At 40.2% G+C, this 12,414-nt stretch overlaps 1 protein-coding gene across 1 annotated transcript in view; it reads left to right on the forward strand.

Annotated features, from left to right (window-relative positions):
* Positions 1 to 12,414, forward strand: part of DOK6 (docking protein 6) — a 418,365-nt gene that overhangs the window by 345,980 nt on the left and 59,971 nt on the right. The gene's annotated exons all lie outside the window — the stretch shown is intronic.

The following is a 12,414-nucleotide window of genomic DNA, read 5'->3' on the forward strand; positions in this document are numbered from 1 at the left end:
ACACAGGCTCTAGGTGCATGTGCTTTAGTAGTTGTGGCACATTTGCTCAGTAGTTGTGGCTCATGGGCTCTAGAGCTCAGGCTCACTAGTTGTGGCACACAGGCTTAGTTGCTCCTCAGCATGTGGTATCTTCCCAGAACAGGGATCAAACCCTTGTCTCCTGCATTGGCAGGTAGATTCTCAACCATTGCACCACCAGAGAAGTCCTGTTCCTAGATTTTTTGATGATGGCCATTGTGACTGGTGCGAGGTGATACCTCATTGTGGTGGTGGTGTTTTCTCTTTTTATTTTTTTCTTCAGATCTTTATTGGAGTATAATTACTATACAATGTTGTGCCAGTTCCACTGTACATAAAAGTGGATCAGCTGTATTTATACATATATCTCCATATCCCCTCCCTCTTGGGCCTCCCTCCCACCCTCCCTGTCCCACCCCCTCTAGCTCATCAGCAAGCATCGGGTTGATCTCCCTGTGTCATGCAGCAGTTTCCCACTAGCTATTGTTTTACATTTGGTAGTGTATATGTGTCAATGCTACTCTCTCACTTTGTCCCAGGTTCCCCTTCCCCCTCTGTGTCCTCAAGTCTGTCCTCTATGTCTGCATCTTTATTCTTGTCCTGTCACTGTGTTCATCAGTACTGTTTTTTTAGATTCCATATATATGCGCTAGCATACAGTATTTGTTTTTCTCTTTCTGACTTACTTCACTCTGTATGACAGACGCTAGGTCCATCAACCTCACTACAAATAACTCAGTTTCGTTCCTTTTCATGGCTGAGTAATATTCCATTATATATATGTGCCACATCTTCTTTATCCATTCATCTGTTGATGGACATTTAGGTTGCTTCCATGTCCTGGCTATTGTAAATAGTGCTGCACTGAACACTGTGGTACATGTATCTTTCTGAATTATGGTTTTCTCAGGGTATATGCTCAGGAATGGGATTGCTGGGTCATATGCTGGTTCCATTTTTAGTTTTTCAAGGAACCTCCATACTGTTCTCCATAGTGGCTGCACCAATTTACATTCCCACCAACAGTGCAGGAGGGTTCCCTTTTCTGCACACCCTCTCCAGCATTTATCGTTTCTAGATTTTGTGATGATGGCCATTCTGAACAGTGTGAGGTGATACCTCATTGTGGTTTTGATTTGCATTTCTCTAATGATTAGTGATGTTGAGCATCTTTTCATGTGTTTGTTGGCCATCTACATGTCTTCTTTGGAGAAATGTTTATTTACTTTTTCTGCCCATTTTTAGATTGGGTTTTTTGTTTTTGCATGAGCTGCTTGTATATTCTGGAGATTAATCCTTTGTCAGTTTCTTCATTTGCAAATATTTTCTCCCATTCTGAGGGTTGTCTTTTTATCTTGTTTATGGTTTCCTTTCCTGTGCAAAAACTTTTAAGTTTCATTAGGTCACATTTGTTTATTTTTGTTTATATTTCCATTACTCTAGGAGGTAGGTGGGTCAAAAAGGATCTTGCTGTCATTTATGTCAGTGTTCTGCCTATGCTGCTCTAAGAGTTTGATAGTGTCTGGCGTTACATTTAGATCTTTAATACATTTTGAGTTTATTTTTGTGTATGGTGTTAGAGAGTGTTCTACTTTCACTCTTTTACATGTAGCTGTCCAGTTTTCCCAGAACCACTTATTGAAGAGGCTCTCTTTTCTCTATTGTGTATTCTTGCCTCCTTTGTCAAAGATAAGGTGACCATATGTGTGTGGGTTTATGTCTGGACTTTCTCTCCTGTACCATTGACCTATATTTCTGTTTTTGTGCCAGTACCATACTGTCTTGATTACTGTAGCTTTGTAGTATAGTCTGAAGTCAGGGAATCTGATTCCTCCAGCTCCATTTTTCTTTCTCAAGGTTGCTTTGGCTATTTGGGGTCTTTTGTGTTTCCATATAAATTGTAAAAATTTTTTGTTCTAGTTCTATGAAAAATGTCATTGGTAGTATGATAGGGATTGCACTGAATCTGTAGATTGCTTTGGGTAGTATAGTCATTGTCACAATGTTGATTCTTGCAATCCAAGAACGTTGTATATCTCTCCATCTGTTTGTCTCATCTTTGATTTCTTTTATCAGTGTCTTATAGTTTTCTGCATACAGGTCTTTTGCCTCCTTAGGTTTATTCCTAGGTATTTTATTCTTTTTGTTGCAGTGGTAAATGGGAGTGTTTCCTTAATTTCTCTTTCTGATTTTTCATTATTAGTGTATAGGAATGCAAGAGATTTCTGTGCATTAATTTTGTATCCTGCTACTTTACCAGAGTCTTTGATTAGCTCTAGTAGTTTTCTGGTAGCATCTGTAGGATTTTCTATGTATAGTGTCATATCATCTGCAGACAGTGAAAGTTTTACTTTTATTTTCCAAATTGGATTCCTTTTATTTATTTTTCTTCTCTGATTGCTGTGGCCAGGACTTCCAAAACTATGTTGAATAATAGTGGTGAGAGTGGGCACCCTTGTCTTGTTCCTGATCTTAAAGGAAATGCTTTGTTTTTCACCATTGAGAATGATGTTGGCTGTGGGTTTGTCATATATGGCCTTTATTATGGTGAGGTAGGATCCCTCTATGCCCATTTTCTGGAGAGTTTTTATCATAAATGGGGGTTGAATTCTGTCAAAAGCTTTTTCTGCATCTATTGAGATTATCATATGTTTTTTATTTGTTGTTTTCTTTTGTTTTTTATCTTTATTGGAGTATAATTGCTTTACAGTATTGTATTTGTTTCTGCTGTACAACAAAGTGAATCAGCTATATGTATACATATATCCCCATATCCCCTCCTTCTTGAGCCTCCCTCCCAACCTCCCTATCCCACCCCCTTAGGTCTTCACCCTTCATTTTGTTAATATGGTGTATCACATTGATTGATAGGTGTATATTGAAGAATCCTTGCATTTCTGGGATAGATCCCACTTGATCGTTGTGTATGATCCTTTTAATGTGCTCTTGGATTCTGTTTGCTAGTATTTTGTTGAGTATTTTGCATCTGTGTTCATCAGTGATATGGGCCTGGAATTTTCTTTTGTTGTGACATCTTAGGTTTTGATATCAGGGCGATGGTGGCCTCATAGAATGAGTTTGGGAGTGTTCTTCCCTCTGCTATGTTTTGGAAGAGTTTGAGAAGGATGGGTGTTAACTCTTCTCTAAATGCTTAATAGAGTGCACCTGTGAAGCTATCGGGCCCTGGGCTTTTGTTCATTGGAAGATTTTTAATCACAGCTTTAATTTCAGTGCTTGGGATTAGTCTGTTCATATTTTCTATTTCTTCCTAGTTTGGTCTTAGAAGGTTGTACTTTTCCAAGAATTTATCCATTTCTTCCAGGTTGTCCATTTTATTGGCATATAGTTGCTTGTAGTAGTCTCTTATGATCTTTTGTATTTCTGCAGTATCAGTTGTTTCTCCTTCCATTTCTAATTCTGTTGATTTGAGTCTTATCCCTTTTTTTCCTGATGAGTCTGGCTAATGGTTTATCAATTTTGTTTATCTTCTCAAAGAACCAGCTTTTAGTTTTATTGATCTTTGCTCTTGTTTCCTTCATTTCTTTTTCATGTATTTCTGATCTGATCTTTAGATTTCTTTCCTTTCGCTAACTTTGGGGGTTTTTTGTTCTTCTTTCTCTAATTTCTTTAGGTGTAAGATTAGATCATTTGAGATTTCCTTTGTTTCTTGAGGTAGGATTGTATTGCTATAAACTTCCCTCTTAAAGAACTGCTTTTGCTGCATCCCATAGGTTTTGGGTTGTTGTGTTTTCATTGTCATTTGTTTCTAGGTATTTTTTGATTTCCTCTTTGATTTCTTCAGTGACGTCTTGGTTATTTAGTAGTGTATTGTTTAGCCTCCATGTGTTTGTATTTTTTATGGTTTTTTTCCTGTTATTGATATCTATTCTCATAGCATTGTGATCAGAAAAGATGCTTGATAAATTTTAATTTTCTTAAATTTACTGAGACTTGATTTGTGACCCAAGATGTGATCTATCCTGGAAAACATTCTGTGTGCCTTTGAGAAGAAAGTGTATTCTGTACACTTTGGATGGAATGTCCTATAATTATCAATTAAATCCATCTGGTCTAATGTGTCATTTAAAGCTTATGTTTCCTTATTTATTGTCTGTTTGGATAATCTGTCCATTGGTGTACATGGGGCGTTAAGGTCCCCTACTATTATTGTGTTACTGTCAATTTTCCCTTCTATAGCTGTTAGCATTTGCTTTATGTATTGAGGTGCTCTTATATTGGGTGCATAAATATTTACAATTCTTATATTTTCTTTTTGGATTGATCCCTTGGTCATCATGTAGTGTCCTTCCTTGTCTCTTGTAACAGTTTTTATTTTAGAGTCTATTTTGTCTGATATGAGTATTGCTATTCCAGCTTTCTTTTGATTTCTGTTTGCGTGGAATATCTTTTTCCATCCCCTCACTTTCAGTCTGTACATGTCCCTAGGTTTGAAGCAGGTCTCTTGTAGACAGCGTATATATGGGTCTTGTTTTTGTATTCATTCAGCGAGCCCATGTCTTTTGGTTGGAGCATTTAGTCCATTTACATTCAAGGTAATTATTGATATGTATGTTCCTATTACCATGTTCTTAATTGTTTTGGGTTTGTTTTTTTAGGTCCTTTTCTTCTCTTGTGTTTCCTGCTTAGAGAAGTTCATTTAGCATTTGTCCTAGAGCTGGTTTGGTGGTGTTGAATTCTCTTAGCTGTTGCTTGTCTGTAAAGCTTTTGATTTCTCCATTGAATCTGAATGAGATCCTTGCTGGTTAGAGTAATCTTGGTTGTAGGTTTTTCCCTTTCATCATTTAAAATAGATCCTGCCCCTCCTTTCTGGTCGGCAGAGTTTCTGTTGAAAAATCAGCTGATAACCTTACAGGGAATTCCTTGTATGTTATTTGTTGCTTTTCCCTTGCTGCTTCTAATATTTCTTCTTTGTACTTAATTTTTGATAGTTTTAACATGTGTATTGGCATATTTCTCCTTGGGTTTATCCTGTATGGGACTTTCTGCACTTCGTGGACTTGATTAACTATTTCCTTTCCCATGTTAGGGAAATTTTCGAACATAATCTTTTCAAATATTTTCTCAAACCCTTTCTTTTTCTCTTCTTTATCTGGGAGCCCTGTAATTTGAATGCTGGTGTGTTTAATGTTGTCCCAGAGGTCTCTGAGACTGTCCTCAATTCTTTTCATTCTTTTTTCTGCTCCATGGCAGTCATTTCCACCATTCTATCTTCCAGCTCACTTATCCATCCTTCTGCCTCAGTTATTCTGCTATTGATTTCTTCTAGAGTATTTTTAATTTCAGTTATTGTGTTGTCCATTGCTGTTTGTTTGCACTTTAGTTCTTCTAGGTCCTTGTTAAAAGTTTGTTGTATTTTCTCCATTCTGTTTCCAAGATTTTGGATCATCTTTACTATCATTACTCAGAATTCTTTTTCAGGTAGACTTCCTATCTCCTCTTTATTTGTTTGGTCTTGTGGGTTTTTACCTTGCTCCTTCAACTGCCTCATATTTCTCTGTTTTGTTTAACTTACTCTGTTTGGGGTCTCCTTTCTGCAGGCTGCAGGATCATAATTCCTCTTACTTCTGTTGTCTGTCCCCAGTGGATGAGGCTTGTCCAGTGGCTTCTGTTGGCTTCCTGGTGGGGGCCACTGGTGCCCATGTTCTGGTGGGTTGGGCTGGATCTTGTCCCTCTGATGGTCAGGGCCACGTCCAGTGGTGTGTTGTGTGGTGTCTGTGACTATAGGCAGCTATAGGCAGCCTGTCTGCTAATGGGTGTGATTGTGTTCCTGTCTTGCTAGTTGTTTGGCATGAGGCATCCAGCAGTGGAGCTTGCTGGCCCTTGGGTGGAGTCAGGTCTTATTGTTGGGATGGAGATGTCTGGGAGAGCTCTCACCCATTAATATTCCATGGGGCCAGGAGTTTCTGGTGGTCCAAAGTTCTGGACTTGGCTCTTCCATCTCAGATGCTCAGGCCTGCTCCTGGCTGGAGCACCAAGACCGTGCAAGCCATGGGGCATGGAAGAAAAGGAAGAAGAAGAAACAGACAAAACAAACAAAGAGACAAACCCCCAAGACAAATGGTAAAAACAAAACTAAACAGAGAAAATCACACAAAGAAACATACACACACGCACTCACAAAAAGAAAAAAAAAAGAGAGAAAACAGAGCAACCAAACCAATAAACAAAGAACAAACACTAAAAACTAAACTAGCAAATACATAAAAGCAGAAACAAGTCAAATGCAGAATGCAACTAAAAAAAAGGCAATGGAAGCATAAAACAAAAACACAAAAAGATCAAAAAAAAAAAAGTAAAGACAAAAGAAAGATGAAAACAATAGGAAAAAATACAAAACAACAAAGTAGTAAAAATAAAAAATACAAAATATAGTTTAAAATAAAATGAAAACAAAACAAAGAAAAAAACATAAGGAAAAAATGCAATATAATGAAAAAGTATAGTAGAAATAGGAAAAATAATAAAATTAAAAAATTAAAAATAAAAGCATAAAAAAGAAAATAAAAAATAAAAGAATTATAAAAAAAGACAACAGAACAAAACAAAAACCAAAAAAGTTGTAATATTTTCCTGTGGCCTTAGCTGTCAGTGTCCTTACCCCCACAGTGAGCCACAGCCAATCCCTCAGGGAATCCTCTATAACCTCCAGGTAGGTCTCTGGACCTGCTGGGGTCACTGTGGGGCCAGCTCAGACTCTGATCTGGCATTACTCCCGTGTGTACTTGTCCCCAAAGTGCACAGCCACAATTGTGGGAACACTCGTCTATTTAGGTAATGCATAGATGCAGGGTTTACCAAGCTGATTGCAGGCATTTAACCCACTGCTCCTGTGGCTGCATGGAGATATTTCCATTTCTCTCCCATTTCTCTTCTTTGGTTGCACAGCCCCTGGGATTCAGCTTTGCTTTTGGCCCTGCCTCTGTGTGTGGGCTGCCCTCAGGTGTCTGTTCCCCTCCCAGGCAAGAGGGGATGAAAGTAGCAGCTGATTAGGGATCACTCAGGCCAGGGGGAGGGAGGGATGTGGCAGTCACAGTTGGAATGTGTGGGGAGTGCCTGTTGCAGCAGAGGCTGGCACAAAGTTGCAAGAGCCTGAGGTGTGCCGGGCGTTCTCTAGGACCCTTGGCAGTGGCAGGCTGCACAGGCTGCTGGGAGGGTGTGGGCAGTGACCTGTCTTGCACACAGGACCCTTGGTGGCAGCGGCAGCAGCATCTGGATTCCAAGATAAGAGCCATGGCTCACACTCAGGCTCACATAGCCATTGAATGCCATCTTAGAGCACACGAAGCAGGAAGCTCCTACGGCAGGCCACCTCTCAAGCACCCCACAACAAAGGTCACCTGCCTCTCTGGCAGGCCCAGGCTTTTTCCTGGACTCCCTCCCAGCTAGCTGTGGCACACTAGCCCCCCTAGGCTGTCCTCATGCAGCCAATCCCAGTCCCCTCCCTGGGGTCTGACCTCCGAAGCCCAAGCCTCAGCACCCAGCCCCCATCCACCCCAGCGGGTGAGCAGACAAGCGTCTCAAGCTGGTGAGGGCTGGTCAGCACTGATTCTCCATGTGGGAATCTCTCCGCTCTGTCCTCTGCCCCTCTGTTGCTGCCCTATCCTCTGGGGCTCTGAAGCTACCGCCATCCCCACCAGTGAGGGGGCTTCCTATTGTGTGGAAACTTTTCCTCCTTCACAGCTCCCACCCAGAGGGGCAGGTCCCATCCTGATTCCTTTTTTTTTTTTTTTGCTCTGCCCAGTTACGTGGGGATTTTCTTGCCATTTTGGATGTCTGAGGTCCCCTGCTAGTGTTCAGTAGGTGTTCTGTAGGAGCTGTTCCACATGTAGATGTATCCTTGATGTATTTGTGGGGAGGAAGGTGATCTCCATGTCTTACTCCTCTGCCATCTTGAAGGTCCCCTTCCACTATGTGTGAAGAATTTTGTTTTGTCCTAAGGACTTTATAAAAATCTAGCTTTAAGAAATGGTTTTCTAGCTTCTAAAGTTCGAGAAAAGCTAAGTCTAACTCTAAACTTAACCCTAAGTTTTTAATGCAAGAAAAAAATCTCAGGCGCAAAATGTCAGGCTTAAGTCTTCAGTTATTTTTCTCTTCCCACCTGTGAGTGTAAACAAGACATTGCCCCCTAAACAGATGAACCCCTTCTCCCAAGACTTACATCACTCAGTCCATGTGGCCTGAGGGAAACGGCACCCTGTTTTTCAGGCTGCAGAGCTGCAAAACTCCTCAAGGACTTTATTCAGCTCAGTGTAGAAGAGATGTCCCCACCCTACCCCACTCTCCTACCCGAGATCAATTCTTGCTGATTCACTTATCCTGACTCCTGAGAAGTCTGAGAACTTTCTTGCTCCACCAGCCACCAACCTTTCTCCTCAAGTAGACCAGCTTTGCTTGAGCCCATTATTACTAAATTGATTTTATCATGGGATGCATTCTGCTGGCTGGACCAGAGGTGAAAGGCAAGATTTAGATTGTTAATTAAGTTCTCCTGACACAGCACAATGAAAAATCTGAAGATAACTCACAGTGTGAAATGTAACAGTCAGCCGTTTAATCATGGTCTATTAGATACATAAAAGTAGTTACTAAAAGGCTCAGTTTCCAGATATTATATTCGATTAGTATAATCTAATTAATGGCCTTATTCAAACAAATTGCTTCACTCTCTTTAATTCAAACCTGAAATTTCAATTTCAGGTTTGAATTAAATTTGAAACTTGGTCTCTATACTTAATTTTTCTCCATCAAGCTTCTTGCATGCACTTTTCTAAATATAATAGGTAACACCTGTAGTTCTATACGGATCAAACTTTAATGGAAAAAAACATATTCCACTGTATTCAGTAAGGAATAAACATGGTACATTATGTTAGTTCAAGGAAAGGTTAATACAACCATGATAGAAGGTCAGCTGTCTTTGCCTGTGTATTTACATGTATGTGCACACACACATGCACACACGTACACACACAGGACCATTTGACTCATTGCTGTCTCACCATATATCATTTCCCTGGAAAATGTATCCGTTAAGCTATGCTTCACAAACTATAAACTACATAGAAGAACCTTGAGAGAAAAAAGTTCACTTATATTTTTCTTCCTGTCTTCTGTTTTCTGTTCTGATTTTAACCTCATCTCCACCTCTGGCCCTTCAACTAAATGTACCCTATCCCTAGTTCTAGGCTTAATAATTGTATTTCATACATTTTGCCCTTCATTTTCCTTTCTCTGCCAGAGAACACCACATCTGGAAACTTGATAATGACTGGAGAATAAGAAAAGATGAGAAACAGCAGGAAATTAGCATCATTAAAATTATACTGCAGAGTTAATGTAGATTTAAGCCAGGATGTGGCCTTCAATGAAGTTCTGGCACTTACCCCACTGCCATGTAAATAATAGATGCTCACTCAAAGTTTGCTACTTCAAACATCCAATATTTTAAAATTTGGGAGCATGGTTTCATAAGTTTACATAAGAGAAATTTATGTTAAGAGTTTAAACCATGTGTATACTTCTGTTTTAATGCCTGCATTTAACACAGGAAGAATAGTGTAGCTTGAGCATGTTCTTAGAAATTTTTGGTTGGCATTGCTATATTGCATTGGTTTGGTAGGGGATTTACAACCTTCATTTTATTAATGTCTAAATATTCATAAGAAATTCAATGCCAAACTTTAAATGACGATATGTCTTTTACACATATATTCAAAGATAAACGATATGTGACTTTAGAACAAAATGTGCTCAGTGACATCACAACTCTGTGAGAGAAATTGTACTTCTGATCCCTTTCATCAGTCAGAAAATCCCATTCTTACAAGTGAATTTGGGAAGTTTGCCTCTGTGGTGTCTATTTGAGGAATATTCATTGTCTGTGGCTTTGGAATGTTTATTTTAGAATTCTGTATGTGCTCAAAAAAGAGGTTGGCTTAGAAACACCCCATGCTTGTGTTGGGCTGCACCCCACAGACCTGCAAGCCTTGTAGTTGCTCAGCCTCAAGACCAAAGACAGAGCCTGGAGACAGTGACATCAGTGGTTTATTGGACGGGGGCCTCACACAAAAGGTCCTGGAGCAACATCCCACCTGTATGCCACTGTAATCTTAGACTTTCCTTTAATTATACTAATGGTGTTTCATATTCTGCCCTTTCCCATCCTTCCAGCGTTTTCTCCCTCAATGAATCTCATGCTGCGGATGTAACTGACCCAAGTGGGAATGTACTTTACTATTTTAACCTCTCCTTTATACTCTTGCTTCCTTCCAATGTCTTTTCCACGTCTCTACTAGTGATTTTGTAACATGTACTTTGAGATAAAAATGAATTAATCTTGGGCTTCCTAGGTGGCTCAGTGGTTAAGAATCCGCCTGCCAATGCAGAGGTCACGGGTTCGATCCCAGCTCCAGGAAGATCCCACATGCCGTGGAGCAACTAAGCCCGTGTGCCAAAAAAAAAAAAAAAAAAAAAGAATTAATCTTATCTTTCTGCAGATAGACCCCTATCTACTCATTAGGTTGTCAAAGTAGAAAATACCTTTGCTTTCCCTGGTACCTACCCAGCAAAGTGCATTACAAAGGTTTATAGGGCTGAGCTTATCTATACAGAAAGCAGTATGTTTCTGGCAAGAAATTTCCGTGTTGTTTGCTATTTATTAAATTCTTGTAATTATGTTGCCTTATGATGATAGAAGTAGTGCCATGGAGAGAAGATGCAGCCCAAGTTATTTTGGCTCCGATTTGTAAGATAAAAATAAAAAACAGTTGACTCTTGAACAACATGGGGGTGAGGGGCACCACCTCTCTATGCAGTTGAAAATGCACTTATAACTAATAGTCAGTCCTCTGTATCCACAGTTCTGCATCCAAGGATTCAACCAATCCTTGTGATTCTGTAGTATTTACTATTGAAAACTCCTAAGAGGATGCACACACTTGTTCAGCATTGTGCAGTTCAAGGGTCATCTGTATTCTCAGGGCATAGAAGTGAAAGTTGAGTTAGCAACGGCCACAGCACATCCCTCTCTCCCTTTCTCTGTCTCTCTCTCCTCTCACTGTCTCTCTCTCCCTCTCTCTCCCTCCCCCTCCCTTTTCATTTCTCCCCCTCCCTCCCGCCCAATGCCAGAAACTCTGCCTCCATGCACAGGTACTGCATCAAATCTCTCTCAGAGACAGGGTTTTGGGTGAGGCAGAAAAGAGTAGGTTTATTGCTTTGCCAAACAACCGGGGCACAGCAGGCACGTGCCCCTGAAAAACTGTGTCCCAACCCAGGAGGATTTGGTGAGGAGTTTTATACCAGTCAGTTCAAGGGTGGCGTTGCTGATGAGACCAGGGTGTGCACAGGGCCTGCGGTCCTTTAGTCTGGTCTCAGGTAATCTGATGAGTGTCTGTGGTTCCTTTCATCGGGTCTCAAGTGGTCTTATTGAAGGCCTTCTCTGATTCCTTTAATCTGGAATGAAGAATGCTGACGTCATCCATTTGTTGGGGGTTTTAGTTCTGTAAAGGGCTTAAAGACATGGTTATGTGTATCCTTTGAGGAGGAACCAGGACCCTGCCCCAAGCCTGCACTATTGTTTCCTGGCTGCCCCTCCTTGTCTCTGCATCCCCTCCTTTCCCTGATTAGCAACTGTTCAGATCTGCCCTTTGGGACTCAGGAAAGGTCATGGAGGCTGGAGGCTGTTCCCTGCAAACAAGAAACAGGGGACATGGAAAGGCCTCTGTGCCTAGGAGCCCCACAGGGTCCTGTTCGGGTTTACTCCCCCTCTCCCTCTCTCACCCCCGTCCCCCCTCCCCTCCTCCCTTCCCATTCTCTGTCCTACTCTTTCCCTCTCCCCTGCCCATCCTCTCTCTCTCTCTCTTTCTCTCTCTCTCTCTCTCGTGTGTGTGTGTGTGTGTGTGTGTGTGTGTGTGTGTGTGTGTAACCTGCTGTTGTACCATAATTCATGTGACTTTGTATTTAGGAGGCTCTTCCTTGATTTTCTTCTTGGTAAATGATGCTAGTGGGCTGGAAACTCCTGAAATGTCCTTTAAACCTAAACATAACCTTTTCTATCTTGGGAATTCATATTTGACATATTTTTCATATTTTCACATTTTTCTAAAAAATAGTCTAAATCCAGTGCTAGCATCCTGTTTACTGTGCTATTACTAGAAAAAGAAAACATTTTAATCTGAATTGTATAAATGTATAATTGTATAAATAATGGGACATGAAAACGTGGACCCACCTTTACATTTATAGAAAATAAAAATATAACATATATATAACATGTATTATAATTTCTGAAATATAATATATAATATATATTAACACTGATATAATTATATTTAAATATATATATTTCTAAAATTATAATTAGGAATGAAAGTTGTG

The sequence above is a fragment of the Hippopotamus amphibius genome, chromosome 11 (genome assembly GCF_030028045.1).
Source record: "Hippopotamus amphibius kiboko isolate mHipAmp2 chromosome 11, mHipAmp2.hap2, whole genome shotgun sequence".
Taxonomy (NCBI): Eukaryota; Metazoa; Chordata; class Mammalia; order Artiodactyla; family Hippopotamidae; genus Hippopotamus; species Hippopotamus amphibius.